The sequence below is a fragment of the Pleurodeles waltl genome, chromosome 4_1 (assembly GCF_031143425.1).
Source record: "Pleurodeles waltl isolate 20211129_DDA chromosome 4_1, aPleWal1.hap1.20221129, whole genome shotgun sequence".
Classification (NCBI taxonomy): Eukaryota; Metazoa; Chordata; class Amphibia; order Caudata; family Salamandridae; genus Pleurodeles; species Pleurodeles waltl.
The window spans coordinates 459,848,748-459,866,806 of NC_090442.1; positions in this window are offsets into that span (position 1 = coordinate 459,848,748).

Below are 18,059 nucleotides of genomic sequence, written 5' to 3' on the forward strand. Positions count from 1 at the left end.
ATTTGGATTTTCTTAAATTTCTCAAAAACTACTGAACAGATTTACACCAAATAAGCAAAAACATAATCTGCTTACAAAAAGCTTGCTTTCTGCCAAATTTGGTGTAGTTCCATCTAGTGATTCTAGCTGTAGTCGTGTGTAAAGGTCTTAGGAATTAACATGGGAAACAAAACTTTTTCTCGGCCCAGCTTGACAGATCACCCCAAAACTTTATGTGTGCAATAAGACTCACTAGGGCTCTTTTTTGGGAAAATTCCGTGAAGATTCATCAAATGGTGCCAAAGATATAGACAAATCAAAAAACGCGTTTTCTATGGAAACATAGTTCTAACTATAACTACCTAGTGGCGATTTTATATATATGTCTCTGTCTGTCATTTGGTAATGAATTTAGTAACCTTTGTAGTTCTTTTTGTAGTTCTTTTAAGAGTATAAGAGTTACTGGTCAAAACAGTTTCTAATTACTTTCTTATAAGGTAATAAAAAATACATGGAGTTAATAAAAAATAATATGAGTATTTGAAAGGGTAGGTTTGGATAACAAGGATTTGGAGGGATAAAACGACAAATCTATCACTTTCTTGCATGTAATGATAACGTGCTAAAATGTTTGAAATGAAGTTGCAGACTCTGACCTTTTTGTTTTATAATTTCCCACTAAGGAAGGCTCACGTCAGTCACTACTTTCCTGCTGCTGATATCTGGAGGGAGAAGGTTCAAACCTCTATAGTATGTGGCTCAACACAGTTGAGTGTGTAGTGTCTCATCTCAGGCCATATATACCTTGCTCTGCTCAGTAATAGCACTTCCACACAAAGCTCTCACTGTAGAGAGCACTTTGGCCCATATTTATACTTTTTTAGCGCTGCATTTGCGCCACTTTTTGAAGCAAAAACGGCGCAAACTTACAAAATACAATTGTATTTTGCAAGTTTGCGCCGCTTTTGTGTCAAAAAATGACGCAAATGCAGCGCTAAAAAAGTATAAATATGGGCCTTTGTGTAAAAAGGAGAGCTCCCATGAGCACACGCCACCTCTTGCCAGCACCACTGCTGCTACATTCATGTCTTTCCCTACAACACAGTGATAATTAACCTTCTAGTTACCTAGTAGGCACAGTACATTTTAAAAGTAATTAACCTTTTTTAAATTGGAGTTTGTGAGATAGAAGACAGTTCTGCCCTTTCCCCACACATAAAAAGTACTTATAGGTGAAGTCAAGTGTACTCACAGTTGCCTGGTAAGCAAAGTTGTGCGTGAGAAGAAAAGTCTCCTAGTGACCTTATCAGTTAATTCTAGGCCCTAGCAAGTCTTTATACAATTCTCTGTCCTAGGAAACCCTACACAACAGTGTCTACTTCCCTATTACAAATATTTCAAGATAGACGTTTTTCCTTGAGCAGAGATAACTATGAACACTGCCGTTTAAGCTCTTAAATATGTGCTTCTTGTAGGTGAAGGCTCTTTCAGAGATACCTGTCTCCCTAAAGAGAGATATACAGGAAAAGGCCAGTCCCCATGTGCATGTTTCTGCTACTTGCACATAACTGAATACTTTCCTTTTAGTCATATAAAAAGGGAAAAGGTTGAAGTATCTTTAATATACATGTTTCTGCCTTAACACAGGTGACTGTGTAGTGTTTCGTCTCAGACCGGATATAACTTTGCCTGGGTCATTATAGCACTTGCACACAGAGCTCTAACTGTAGAGAGCACTTTATATGAAAGGAAGAGTGGCCATGTGCACACATTACATCTTGCCAGGCCCCCCAACTGCTGCATACATGTTTTTCCCCAAAACATGGTGACAATTACCTTTCTATCTAGTAGACACACTGGGTAGAGTCTCATCTATTACTGTCCATAATCACTTAAAGCAGCTTCATAATAAAGACAATGTAAAGAAGATTCTTCAATGAAAAATAAGATAGTTCAAATATAGTTAGTTTATTTCTTAATATGTTAGGTCTGTATAAAAATAACTTTGAAAACGTTTTTTTTCTATTGTGATGCCCTTTTTCTGTAGCTGTTTTACATCTCTCACAATGCCAACTAAGTAGCAAAAGAAGAAGAGGATGAAACATGGCTACTACAGGAAAGGAAGTGATTTCACAATTGAGAATAGTGTAGGCGTATCACAACAGAAAAAACTGAATATCTGTAAGAGTACACAAAGATTTTTTAGAAAACAATTAATAGCAGCAAACTTTCAAATAAGGATGTTGTTAAGAGACAACATGGTGCTACAATTAAAATAGCTGAACAACAAGAATGTTCAGTGGAGAATATTGTGTGTATGCAATGCACGTACTCTAATGCAAGGAACAAAAAATCTAGGAACTGAAGCAAACGTTTTTCTGTACAAGAGTAATTAATAACATTCTTAAATCAATGAAGCTAGAGAAGAGAAGACGAAGTAGAATTCATCAAAAATAGTTTTTTGATAGTATAGTAGAAAAGGCTTTTCCAATTAAAAGGAAGTTATTTATTTCGATCCTGAATTGACTGAGAAGTTGAGATGCATTAGTGTCTTCTCTAAATATAGTATTGCCAAGATCAACGTTTGTAGAATGTTTGACGGGGAGTGGAAACATACTTCAAGTACTGAGCCTTACTTTAATGAAGAAATATATTTTTTAATCCGTAAATTTTTGTTTATTGTTGATGTAGATGCTCAGTTTTATGAGGTAAAACATGGTGCAGCCATACCAAAGGAAAAACAAAAAACAAGAAATCCTGATGATGGAGTCAGCGATTAAGTTTTACAGGGATGTCTACCTGCTCCTGTCTATGAGTGGGTGTGTAGCGGTTTCTGTAATATAAGCCAAAAATCAATTGATAAGCTTAAACATTGCCTGGCAAAGTTTCAAGGAGGACCTTTAAAACAGAAAATCTGATTATTTTAAAATATTGATCCCTGTATGGTAAGGAACATTTTGGAACTCCAAGGCCATCCATTGGCTTGCTTATCTAAAGAAATTTGTGACAGTAATTTCACTAATTTCCGGGTGTCCCCTGTCCATCACTCCAAAATGAGAAATCTAGCTAGAAGTTTATGTCTTGTAAAAAGTCCATGTCTTCATTTAGAGGCTTTGAATTAAGCTCTTTTGCATTGTAGTGTCTCAGAAATTGTACTATATCTGAAGATAACCAAATATCTGGTCCAGAGGCTCAGACAGAAGTACAAGAAGTAGCACTACCACTTACCTTAGAGAGTGACACTACTTAAATTAAATTAGAGCAGTTCAGCAAGGAAATATGCCAGTTTAATGCTAAATCTATTCATTTTCTGAACAAAATATGTGCTTGTTGCCAACGTACATACTACAATGCATAAACTAGAAAAATACATATTTGTACAAAAACTGAAGAACAAGACCTTATTGAGTGCTTTAAACTTGCCTTATTAATTGTAGAGGAAATACTTGATTTATGTGTTAAACAAGTAGTGTACAAATCCTGCACCCCTAAACATGACGATAATAAAATTCCTGCTAAAGGTATACACAATAATTTAGAAATGTTTCCAATTCCTCCAGAACTCAAAGAGCTAAATGTGTATAAGAGTATATTGATTCAAACTGTGCACCCTTTTCAAGCTATAGTTGCCTCAAGTTGAGTTAGTTAAGGGGCTTAAAGGGAAAGGCGTGTATTTATTATTAGATAAAAAAAAAAACTCATGGTATAGAGCGAGAAGCAGAGGAACCGTTAGTAGTTTTAATAATAGGTGTTCCAACAAAAAATAAAAAGATTTTGCAGGAATGTAAAGTAAAAAAGACATCAATATTTAAAAATAGAAAACATTTTCTATAAAGATGTAAATATTGTCAGCATGGATCTTTATTAGGGATACCTACTTCAAATTCAAGTTCTGCAAAAAATGAGTCAATTTGAAAAAGCAGATTTTGCAAAAGCTGAAATCATACATGAGAACTATTATATTGATCCTCTACATTCTATGGATGTCAAGGGTGATGCATTGGAATTGCATCAAATGAAACAAGCTAAATGTGAACTCAAGATTGTGTGGGATAACTTCTTAGAAGCTTGGTGCTTTCCACATCTGTTTCCAAATGGAGAAGGAGGTTGTAATTATGATGGACCAGTTTGGATACTTGCTTCAGTATATGGATCAACTAGACTGTATTCAGAGGATACTGGATTTAGACAAATTATTCCTTATCTCTTTCACTTTCTGTTTGTGGGTAAACTATCTGATTTATCATATGCTGGACACATTGTGAAAACAGGACCATGTTTTCAAATCATGAGTGTGAGAGAGTTTGTTGAAAAAATTCAAGGAAAAGATGAGAATCTTGAGTGCAGCCTAATAAATCGCATGGCATGCCAACATGGTACTAATGTGTACTGATTTCATTGGCATGGTGAACTAAGGTGCATGTTGTAAAACTTGGGTGCACCAACATGGTTTGTAACTCTTAGCTGTGCAGGGTATGCATGGGATGATTTGGTTGATTTTCTTAAAGAAACAAACTTTAACATTCCAGGCATTCACTTTAAAACATGAGGTGAATTATGCTCAATGGATTCTACCAACTTATGGCGGTACATTAATCATAGTTTTTAAACAATTTTGACTTTATCAGCAATAAAATAAATCCTCCTTTTAGTAAGGTGACAGACTACTTTTGGAGGAAAGAATACCAAGTTAGGAGGGGCCCACATATTAACACATTGCTGTGGTTTAACAGTGCATCAACATTTGGAAACACTTCTATATGTTAGTGGAGAAGCAGGGGCTGGGAAAAGTTTCCTCATAAAAGTGATTATTGCACATGTTCACAGAAAAAATGAAAATAATCTTTCTTGTGTTGTAACAGCACCCACGGGACTTGGTGCACACAATATAAAATATATTACTCTGCATAGACTTCTAATGTTTCCAGTTAAGCATGATAACAATATGGAATACAACACGTTATCTAGTGATGCTTCCCAAGAAGATACCAAGAGTTCTTAAACTGAGAAACTGATGGTGTTGACTAAGGATGAGGTGAGCATGGTGTCAGACGTAATGCTTGCTTTTGTTCACCTGAGAATTCTAGAATTTATCAGGGCAGACAATGATATTTTGTTTGGTGGTAAACATGTTATTATAAATGGGGATCTACTCCAGCTGATTCCTGTGGAAGGTGAGCCAGTGTTTAATAAATTGCTCCATGAGCAAACTAGAAATCATGTGGGTAGTTTTGGAAATGCTACCATTTAGTTGAATTTACAATACAGAGAGCTTACTAAGAATATCAGAGAATCTGCAGATGTGAAGTATGGTGTTATCTTAAAAGGTATTAGAATATGAAAAGTTAAAAAAGAAGCAAAATTAGCTCTACAGGGTTGGACTTTAAGTACTCTATTTCCAATTCATACCTCTCCAGCAGCTGTAATGGAAGATCTTTGAAAAACTTACAAGCAAATTGTGTGTCTTATGCCAAGCAGTTTAATACAGAAATGCTGCAATTAGAGAATGAGGAAATTGTTAGCCTAACATGCGAAGACAAGATGGCAAATCAAGGTGAAATTTTCCCAATGTGTCAATCAGTCCTTAAAAAGTTGGAGGGAATTGAAAAATCTGTGTCTAGAACAGCAGGTTTAGAGAAAAATCTAAGTCTCTGTAGAAAATGTAGAATTATGTTGTGTCAAAATTTGAATGCTGGGGCGGGTTTAGTGAATGGTGTTATGGGAAATGTTGTAGACTTTATCACATATCCCAATAAAATTTTGTTTGAGTACATTTTGGTACAATTCTACCACATAGACAAGTCATAACACATAGGTAGGTGCTAGATTTCTCTAAGTCAAAGATTTGTTTGTACGTATACACCAATTTCGTATGAGTTTGGCAAATTAAGTTACTTTTCATAAATCTTAAGGATTAAGTTTAAATGCTGCACTTATAAGTGAAGGGCAAAAGGTATTCAAGGAAGGAATGTGTTATGTTGCATTGTCACAGGTTAAGATCACTTACTTGGCTGTACCTTGTACATATTGATGGCAGCAAAATAAGTGCAGCTAGCTCTTGTGTCAGGGAGAATAATCATTAAAGAAGTGTATTTGCTCTTCATCTGGGTCAATACCCAATCCTTGAAAAATAATCCATATGTGTGAAACATAAACTGTGTATTTAGCAATGAGAAAGATTAGCCAACATTGAACAGTTTAACTAAAAAGCCTATAAAAAAGGTAAAAAGTGATATTGTACCAGAAATGATTGGATATCACTTATCCAATGTCTCAGGAGTTAACAGTAAATACAAAGTAGGTTTTCATGTTCTTTTTGTGCTTACACCAGTAATAGAAGGAATTGTGGCAGACAAACATAAGACATTATGCAGAGCACTGTCAAGTTTCCTGAGAACTGTACAAAAACAAAAAGATGCTTGCCAGTCCACACCAAATATACATGATTATGTAGATATATGTACTGGTGCCATTCAATTTACTCTCAATACTCAAGAAAATGCTGAAGAATTTCTAATGGTTATGTTAGAAATACTAGAACATGAGGGTTTAATTATTAATTAAATGTTTGGAATAAGCTGTTTGTGGCAGCATGAATGCCAAAATTGCCAATATACCCCCAGTACTCACATACAGGGCATACAATTAGAGTATGTGTACATCCCAGATACAAAGTAGTTTTGAAAAGGTATTCAAGAAAGCTCTCCAAAATAATGAATGTTCACCCTGAAAAGCAGAAGTAGTGTCTTGTGTAAACGTTTAGAGTAGCAATGGATAAATAATAAATCTTCAAAGGAGTAGAGCTGATGGTAGTAAAATAACTACTGAAATTTCAAATTTAAAGGCAGGCCAGATTTCTCTAGCATGTGTAACTAACCCTACAGTTGCCATCATTTTCCATCAGGGAAAGAGTATTAGGTCAGGTCACTACATAGTGTATTGGAAAACAGCATCTGGAAATACAGAGAGTAATGACACCTCTCTTACATTCAAAGCCAAATGACCATGGAAATTACCAAACTCATATCTAATTTTCCTTCAACCAAAGTTCTAGACTAAATAGTAAACATTACAGGTAAATTAGTTTAGGAGAAAGTATTGGTCAAAACCATAAAAATTCACCTATAATAGTTAGAGTCGTCTCAAGTAATTATAACTAGTGCCCTAAGGTAACTCTAACTTCCACCATCGCCATGCACTGCTAATTACCCCACAAGTTACATCGGCACTCATGACACCTTTATTAACATCACTGATAATATCAATGCAACACTTGCAGTAAAATTTCTGAGGAAAAAACTGTGCATGGTGTGGGCTCAAGTTATAGTTACCTTAGGGCGCGTGTTATAGTTACTTGAAATAACTCTAACTATACCATGTGAATTTCTATGATTTTGTATGTTTAAAATGTGAGCCTAACTATAATGTCCCTGTAACCTTCGGGTTTTTTATTGAATATATATATATATATATATATATATATATACACACACACGCATATATATATATATATATATATATATATATATATATATATATATATATATATATATATATATATATACACATACATAAATTACCTACCAGTAGGTAGCTATAGTTAGGGCCAACATTTCCCATAGATGAAGTTTTTTTGTTTTCCTAATAACTTTGGCGCTGTTTGACGAATCATCATGAATTTTTCAAAGGTCGTGTACTAGTTACTTTAACCCCCTGTCTGGAAAGTTTTGGGGTGATTCGTGAAGCGAGGGCTGAGAAAAAGGGGGGGGGGTCTCAAAATGTTTTTTTCCCATTCTATGTCTATGGCCATTTTGCAGTATTTAGAGAGAGCCACAGCCTGAACAGCTGAATGGAATTACTCCAACTTTGGTATGAAGCTAGATCTTGGTTCAAGGTGATTTGTCAAGTGGAGCTTTTGCCCATTCTATTTCTGTGGTGATTTTGCAATCTTTAGACATGACTACAGCCCAAACTGCTTTTTGTAATTTGGTGTAAACTATTCAGTAGTTTTGGAGTTAATGAAAGTAAAAAATATAGCTATCTAGGGACACAGATAATCTGTGGATCTGGGGGTACTCATGGGTACCTGCAGAACCGAGCAAAAAGCTAGGCCCTGATTGGGTTGTTGCACCTGAAAGGAAAGTTGCAGCTGCCATTTTGTTTTTTGGCTGGGCCCTTGGGAAGAAAGCATAAATAAAAACACACATAAGGGATCAGGAAAGAAGTATCCTGACTCCACTGGACACATGGAGGGGTCTCTAAGGGACTCCTCGAGGGCAAAAATGTGGCCTTTTTTTGGCTGATTTGTGAATCCACTGATTCACTGCAGCACACAGCACAAGCCCCTGTGTAAATCTGCCATGGATCTGTGGATCCAAAGCCCAATTGAAAAAAAAACATCACCCTCTCCAGCGCCATTCTCCCTCTATGCCATGCATGGTTGTATTAACGTACAGTGTTTATATATCACTTAACATTAAAAAAACATAGAAATTCACTGAAAAAAAAGGTTACAGGGACTTTATAGTTAGGTTCACATTTTACCCACACAAAAACAGAGAAATTCAGCAGTTATAGTTATACTTATATGTAAAGTTATCTGAAGAAATTATAAATCATGGCAAAAAGTAACTTTAGGGCACGAGTTATAGTTTCTTAACATACATGTGACTATAATTATAGTTATAACTATAACTACAGAATTTCTATGGGTTTATGTGAGTAAAACTTGAACCTAACTATAACATCCCTGTAACCTTTGTTTTTTTCAGTATATATATATATATATATATATATATATGTACATATATAATTATGTGTGTCTATATATATATATATATATGAAAAACACTCTTCCTTTGGAAACCCTGAGCTAACTATAACGTATATAACTACCTCATATTTACTGAAAAAAACAATGGTCAAAGTGACTTTATAGTTAGGTGAAAATTTCAGTTAAAACATTAAATTTTTAACTAAAAAAAACATTGAAATTCATCAGTGATAGGTAACTATAACTTGCACGTCCACCATGCACAAAGTTTTTATAAATTATATCATTTCAGATTTTGTTGCATTAATGCTATCAAGGATGTCATACAACATGTCATGAATGAACTAATATATGAAGTGATAAGCAGTGCATGGCGAGGGAACATGGTCTAGTTACTTTACTTAACTATAACTGGTGAACTTCTGTGTTTTTTCAGTTTAAAAATGTAACGTTTTAACTGACATTTTTACTTGACATAACGTCATTTTAACCTTTGTTTTTATCATTTATTATATCTACATTGTTAACCATATTGTTTATATAATGCAGATGTGTGGAGTGAGGTATGCCGTTTATTACCATTGTTGGGTGTGGGGAGGGGTCCTGACTTACAATAGGCGCATCTCGAGTGTGTCATGCAGTCCCTTCCTCAGTAAAGTAATAAAAAACATAATATAGGGCCAGATGTGTCAAGGAGGCCTTTTGCGAGACGGAAATAGCAATTTTTAAGAAATCGCTATTTCTGATTCGCAAAATGCAATGTATCACATTTGCGAATCGGTAATAGCGATTTCTTAAAAATCGCAAATGCTATTACAGAATCGCAAATTGCGATACCGGCCCCATTCGCACCTATGGGCCTGTAGGGCCATATCTGCGAATTTTTTGCATTTCCAAAATTGCGATTTCTTAACCAGAAATCGCAATTTTGGAAATGCAAAACCCCAGGGTGCTGGGGGCCTAAGGCCCCCTCTGCTGCACCCCAAAATCATTTTTTGCAACATATAAGGTACACACATGCCAAAAGGGCATGTGTGCTTTACATATAAATTTTAAAAATGCATTTTAAATGCATTTTTAAAATTTGCACATGGTTACCACCAGGTTCAACTTGGTGGTAAATAGCGATTCCTAAATGCCCAATTCGCATTTAGGAATTGCTTCTTACATGTGCTAAGAAATCGCAAATAAGGAATCCTTATTTGCGTTTTCTTATTTAGAGAGTTGCAATTTGCGACTCTCTAAACAGGGTTGCAATTTTAAGGAATCGCTATTTTAGCGATTCCTTAAAATTGCTTTCAGAATGTCTTTCATACATTCTGAAGTGGCTTTTTGCATTCGCAAACGGGCATTCGCACCGTTTGCGAATGCAAAAAGCTTTCATACATCTGGCCCATAGTCGGCACATTCACATATATGGTTTATGCCATGACTTTTTTCATAATTTGCCGTAAAAGAAGGTATCAAAAGAAGGAATGATTGGGTTAAATTAGTGCAGTGAGAATAAAACAACATTGAAGAGCCTCTTGACTATTAGCAGAGTAGGTAAGTCTTCACAGTCATTGCAAAAGGCAAACTGTGAGGTCTTAAACAGTGTTTTTTCCTGGTGTGCTTGCTGGTCTGCATAATGGAAGTTACCCTTTGTACTGCAATAACCAATGTGTGTATTTATTTTATTAGTACATTTGCTTTAAATAACATGTTTTATTGGACCTTATTTATTTTCATTGGAATGGAATAAGAATGACGTGTGTGTGTGTAACTTTTGGTTGCAACTTACCAAAACATGCAGCATTTTGTGTATATATATTTATATATAGAGTGACTGCTGCGGAATCTATGAAGATGTGGCGACTCTGATAAATGGCGCCAGCAGCATATGTGTGAGGCTGGCTTCATTCATCAGCATAAGCTCCCTCTGAATCTTCGAACGTTCAGATTGTCCTGAATATCTATTTTAACTCATCGTTGTATCTTTAGTAACATTTTCTGAATAGGACTCGTTTATATGGACATTCCTACTTTCTGATGTATCCATGTAATATTAACAAGAAAAAGCCATGAATAAGAAAGAACAGAATTGTGTGAAGACACTCTTGGCAGCCAACTTCAAAGCTTTCCCGTCCTGGTTGGCGTCTGTTTCGAGCCCTTCAGAGATAAGAAATGCCAGTGCTTTATTTAGGTGTATGCCCGCTAGCAAAGAATAACCTTCAGCGAAATAATCTGGGTAGAGAGAGAACATGTCTCCAGCCATAGATGATGTCAGATACCGTCTTGTACTGTTGTGACAGCTGCATGATTTGAGGCTGGAGCATGGTTTTGACTTCATTTAATGTTTTATTTTTTGCCCGTTGAAAATTAGGATTTCATACTTACTTGTGAATGAAATTATATCTACCGGCACTGCCTAAATAGCGGCTGATTAGAAAACTGGGTCGCTAGCTGGGAAAACCGATAAAATGCTGATTCTGCCAGCAAGGAAATGCAAATGTCTTTATTACAATTCTATTCAGTGTGCATCTTTTTATCATGTGCAGAGAAATTAGCAACACTGAAATAACCATCTTCGCATGCGCTATGGGTTTCAAAATGCCCTAGGCATCCCGATCTTTTAAAGGTTGAAGAGCTGAATATTAATGTGAATATGTTTGGATCCAGATCCCTCTGGTTCCTGGGGGTTAAAGTAGAGCTTATCGTACAATATTCCAAGCAAAATATAAATTCAACGTACATGAACACTGTCAAGTAAAACGCTTTGTGGTCTTTTCTTGTAACATTCTCAAGTTGAGTTGGTGGTGGTCGTTTCGAACTTAATAATTTTCCTGGAGGCAGATTCAGAGGATTGCAAAAGGAAGCCCTCCGAGCTGGTGCTTAACTTGTTAAAAAAATGTGCAATGCTCGCATTTTTCTAAGACGCCATCAATTGGCGTAGCAGATGCTGGGGTTTCAGAATACCACCTCATGGTGCTGCCTTCCACATTCTACACTTCCTCGCCCTTTGACTCTTGCAGAATCATTTTAATACTTGCCTCCTGCCTTTGTCACTGTTTTCCTATCTCTCTCTTTCTCCTTATTTCTCTCTGCGTGTACCATTTATCCTCCCCGTATATTTCACGTTTTGCCTGCCCATTTTTTTGTACTTTTACTATGGGGGAGTCTTACACTAGCGTCTCACTCGTGGTAAATTCTGTGGAAATGAACTGCGAGTGCTAACCGCCATTGTCCGCCTTTTATGAGATGTGCTGCGCAGCTGCGTCAGAGGCTCGGGGCTGGTTCTACGTGAACACTTGCGCACACAGGTGCGCACGTATGCGTTGGCTGAGCATGCAGCACTGCTGTCTAGAGTAGCCTGGTACTCGCGTGCAAGTAGGATGAATTCGCGCGAGGCGGGCCACATGTCTATTGTTTGAGCTTGTATAAGGATGCTTTGCTACTTCGCCAAATGCCAAATAAAGATAACGCATAAATGAGAATAAATACGCTACCATGCAAAGAAAGTGTAAAGGTCAGGGTCGAATATCATTTTCACAGTTTGACAAGTCCTGAAACATTGATGAAAAGGCCATTTTTAGTCCTTAGTAGTAATTTGAGAGCACCAGCAGGTGTTGTCAAAAGGCAGCAGTATTATCCCTCCCTTTCTCTTATTTGTACCACTCATTGTAAACGAGGCATTTTGACCACCCTCAGGCACTTGAAGCTCACCATCGTCTGTTTTTGAAACTTTTCAGGCCAGAGGGTCTTTCATTGGAGGTGCCCATAAAACAGGAGGACGAAAACCAGCCCAACCTCTTTTTTCTGCCAAACAGTCCGTTAGTCCTGGTGTTTTCCTTACAACATGTTTTTTTTGTGAGGTTTGCATCACACCCACACACAGTTGAAAGCAGTAGTTCTGCTAAGATGTCTCTCAAAGCTTGCTAGTATATCTGCTGCCTGATAGGCCAGCAAGGCTGTGACCATATAAGCTTTGTCACAAGTGACTCCAGACATTCGTTGCTACTAGGAAGTCAGGTGACTTTGTGGCAGAAGTCAGGCAGGTCTTCAACTGGACGCTATAGACCCTAACATTCAGTTCTGGTGGCATAAGTGGGCTGATGTGCTGGTGAGTGCCTTCTCTATTTTTTAGCAGCCGATGCAGGTGCCCTCTAGATATGGTTGCAAAACATATTTCCTTTACATTGTATTTAACTGTGGTAATTGATCCATTTAAGCCTAGGAGGAGCAGGGTCCATCCTAGAAATGTGTGAATGAGCTGGAATCAATAAGGAAACATCAAAAGAGAGATACATTTATCATGTCTTTGTGAAGACGACCCTCACTTTTCGAGCACATTCTAGGCTGACAATTAGCACCTGTATTTTGAAAACAAAGGTTACGATAAAATCTTACTCCTGGAAGAAAAAAAAACATGTGTGTAGGCAGCTGCTATGACAGTCATCTTGTTGTAATACCTTTTACAATAATTTATTTTTAATCTCTTGATTCTGTGCTCCAAGTAAAATGTAAAGCTTCTTTAATGGCAAGTAATTATTTTCAAAAACAGAATCGTTTGTTTCTGTCTGGGTTATTTTTTGAGACTAAAATGCTATAGCATGTCCTATTTCACCTTCGCTTTCTGCAGGAGGGCAACCGCACCTGGAGGATCGGATGCATTGGTCTCGACAGTGGAAGGTTTCATGGTGTTTGGTCGCACTAAACTGGTGCCTAGATGAATATCTTTTTTTTAAATGCAAAAAGCATGAGATGCTTTCGTGGTTCAACAGAACTATTTCCCTTTTTCCAGAAGGTTAATAATTTTGTATAATAATTGGACAATGCAATTAGGCTCTTTCACTGAAATAGAATTTTTCCAGTTTTAAAGGGCACTCACTTTCCAGTCATCAATAGGCACATCCAATATACTCAAGTGCGGTTGTGTCAAAAGAGCTTTTTCTGATTTAGCCAAAACATAGTGGCTTCTTGACATGTTCTTGGAGATTAGCTGCATCATGAGAATATCGTCTGAAAATCTGAAGAGGCACAACACAGCCCAGAGGGGATTACCTTGTGCTCACAATGCCACAACAGAGTCCCGAATGCAGTTTTCCACCTTTATCTTGCTCGACCCAAAAGAATATCATAGACTGATCCAGCTTGGTGAATAGTTTACTCTCTTGAACTGCACCAAATATTTCTGAAATCAAAATGAGTGGGTAATGATATATGACAGTAATTTAGTTCAGATCGTGATATTCTATGCAAGGGTGTAGTTCAGTGATATCTTTCTTTAAAACAAAACATAGAGAAGGATATCCAGGTGATTTAGGCAGAATGATTAGTTAATTCTCAAATTATTCTCTAAATATTTTTGCAATGCTTCACATTCAATCATAAGTGAGGTGTAGATCCAGCCAAAGGCCGCAACAACATTGGGTACCAAGCATATAGCACAATAACATATCTAGTGTGGTGGCAGTATTCTGTCCTCAGGTTGTATCAGTGATTTTTTAACATAGTGAACAAATGTACAATGTTGAGTATGGAAGTCAGATGCAGAAAAACGTATTCTGTTTGGACAGTTTATATAGAGTTTATGTAACTATATCCAAATCATTCTCAGAATGACTATATCCAAAGGAACAGGAATAACATCAACATTGAACAGTCTATGATGTCTTTATATGTAGAGATGTAAAGGCTGCATTTTTTCATCAGCAGGTCCAGACGATAGGGATGTTCCATTTGTTGCTTTCACAATGAAAGATGCTTCTTTTTTAAAGGTATTTATGATTTTTGTTGTTGCCCATTATATAGTCATATAGTTACCTGATGCTCCACATTTGATGAGGACTGGAACATTAACAGTATTATTTTGATTTTTAAAGTAGCTTGAAGAATAACCAAGCTAAAAGTTACATGTAACTGATATTTCTGAGGCAAGGGCGATCTACCTTCACTCCCCCGTCCTAGTTCTTTTTCTATCTTTTTGGTCTTTAGTAAGATGAGCCTGGGCAAGGCTTAACAGCATAGTTTCTTCATTAGATTCTGTCAGGATCTGGGCAGGGATTCCGCTGTATCGGACTCGGACTCTTCACAAAAAGATAGAAGAATGAGTATGGCATGAAAGTTGAGGGAGTGGCTACTGACCTCCTAAGCGCTTTTCTCCTTTAGCAGGACCTGGAGAGGCAATAAGCTGCATAGTGGTCAAGCGCAGGTAGGAAGCAAGTGGACACTGCAAGGTTAGCAGTGTTGTTGTTCACTTCCTGTGGTTTGCCTAGACTATGCAGATCGGCGTGGACATTTGGGTCAAATTTTATTTAGACCTGGGTCACACAACAGACGCTGCTTTGTCTCTCCTTTCAGACCTAGAAGTTGCTTCTCATCGATAGAGCACCCGCTTTATATTTAAAAAACAGTGCCTTTCAGTGATTACCTTCGAGCTGCAACCCAGCCCTAAGAACATCTGTGCGCTCGACTCAGGCTCATCTGCGTGTTTCTGCCTTGTGAGTACACACGCAGGAGGCGTGTTCTGCACATTGTATTCTTTGCTTTCTTTTCCTGCTGTGATTCAGTGAGCACTGGATTATGTGCGTACAAGCATCTGTACACGCCTGAAGAGTGTGTTGTTTTGTTGCAATACCTTTTTGGTCTGTAAAATACCACAGTGGAGTGTGTCCAGATCCCTTGGCAGTGCTACCAAGTGCACAGTGTGCTCTTTTACTGCAACCTTGTAATTCTGGATTATCTGCACGTAATGGCAGTGTGGTATTTCTACAGAATAACTGCTATTTTGCGCTTAGAGCGCAATCCTTTGGCAGCACACATTTTGGAGCATGCTTGGTCTTACATCTTGTTTTTTCTTTTGGGAGCATAGTTTGGGATAACATATAAAGTGCATGGAGAGCTCATCTTGCTTTATCAGCACTCAGTAGTCAGTAAAAACAACTGAGTTCCTGGTTGACTCCTGGATCACGTGGTATCCTATCTTGACAAGGTTAATATTCTTAGTGTAATTGTCCTTTATGTTTTTTTTGTTTTGTTTGTCTCACAAGTCTGATTGTGGTTATATATGATATATGATATATGATTAAAAAAAACTATTTTGGTTTATGTATTACAGGGTCCTTTTCCTGGGCAGTCCAAAGACTGTATTTCTGGGCACACTTTCTTCCTTACTTCACTAGACACTCCCTTCCTGTACTTAGCTCTCATTTTTAGGTCTAGCATAAGCGTACGACCTCTTGTATACTTTTAGGTATACCTCTTCTGTGGGCTTCCAGCTATTTCATTTGATAGCTTAAGTGTCATTTAAAAATCTTTGCTTGCTACTGGTCAGTCATTCTGCTTTGTCCCTCCTTCTTCATCTGCATCAGCTGTCTTTGTCGTGCTGGTCACACGTATACTTCTCTTTCCCTAAGTTCTGCTATTCGGGTATGCAGCACATCCACTTTCCAGAAGTAGGGCCAGTTTAAAGTAAGTTGTGATTATCAATTATTTTACTGTAGCTTCCAACAGTCTGCTTTTGGCTTCAAGCTGTTAGAGAATACCTCCACTGCAAGGGTAGTTATATTGCTTGCTGCCGTCCTTCTCACTCTCTGTGTTTTTTAATTAGTCAGCAAATATATCTTCATATCTATGTCAAAGCATTGAGTGACATTTCACAATTTATTTACAGATCAATTTAGGTAATTTGTGTGCTAATTAAATAATTTTAATCAGAAACGGTTCATTTGTAAATAAGGATAGTGTGAAACTAATCAAGTATTGTGTTTCATGTGAAATAGTAGCTGACCTTATGACATATCTACATCCAAGTCTAAGAGTTCAGTGCAGTAAGCCTAACTAAGCATCAGTGTGTACGTCCCTGTGTCCCCCATGAACAGGACCAGGAGTGCACATTCATAACAGTAAGTCCCTGTAGAAGTCCACAAGGATTAAGTGTTCTCAGATGTATCTTGTTTCCACACACTGAACCGTCACCTAGTTTATTGCAACCAGTGGCATAAATAATTATTCAAAATATTTTCCTCTTTTCAAATCATGTGAAATAAGTAACGTACAAATAATATTGCTGGTAAGACAGAACCATGAAGTCATGTGAGCATTCTTTGCTGCCTCGTTGCTGTGATTGGCCACTGGATAAAAGAGTAATTTAAGTTGATGGGTTTGCAGTTCAACTGATATGCTCAGAATATTGGGTGTGAAATTCCTCAAGGGCGGCTGAAGGACAGTTATCTCATACTACTGAATAATCAACATACTATTTGTTTTAAAAATGTTCTTTGCTCTAAAGTTTTTTTAGCTCGACAATTCGAGCAAGTCATTAATTCACTTACAATAACTGTTTAATATTTAAATCAATAGTCAAAGTCCATTTTACAGCTTAAAAATGCTACAGATGTCGAGTGTAGGGACACTAGAATCAATTACCTTAAAGGGCTTCAGAGATGGATTTGCATTAAAATTGCCCATGTAAAACACTGAACCCCAATGCATTTGCAAGACAAATATTGTGGTTTTGGCAGGCCTCAGCATTTGTGCTCATTGTCCAAAGGTCACACCAGGTAAAAAAACGAAGCACTGTACTGTGATAGCACCAGAAACTGTATTAGAGATGGATATGACTTGAAAAAACACTTGCAATAAATGCCCTAAATATCAACTCTCCACATAGATTGAACCTCTTGAGGATAGCCAAGAATAATGGGTGAAAGGGAAATGCAGAAAAACGTAGATCGCCTGTATTTACATAAATTGAAGTGTCAGACATACTACCTTCATTTTAATCACTCAGCAATGTTTAATGTAATAGCCACATTTAAAACATATTATCAAAACAACCATAGCTATAGTTGCGTTTTTTGGATAAAGGAAATTAGTCAAATGCATTTATTTGGCTGCTTTTGCTGACTCTTTTTCACACATATTCATTAATCACCTTTCTTTAGATAGCTTGAGTTTCCACTTTATATTTTAATAAAAACTCTATCCCTGTGCCTGCTGAAACTCATCTGCAACAGGGCTGGCAACACACAGTGCTGCAATGTGCCACATGATAGCAGCAGTTTTCACATGGAAACCCAGTGAACTGCCAATATCAGGTGGTGATTACAGGACGAGCTGGCTATCTCTACATGTATTAGGTTTCTAATACATTTCTGGAATTTCTGGAGGATCCGTAGACTTAAGTTCACTTTCCCGTTTTATAACCTCCCCAAACATGGGGAGGCAGGTTTTTCTTCAGTGACAGGTACAAACGCCCACCCCTGGCCAATCTACCTCCAGCGTCTGTCTATCTGTCTACTGCTATGCCCAGGGACTGACACACTCT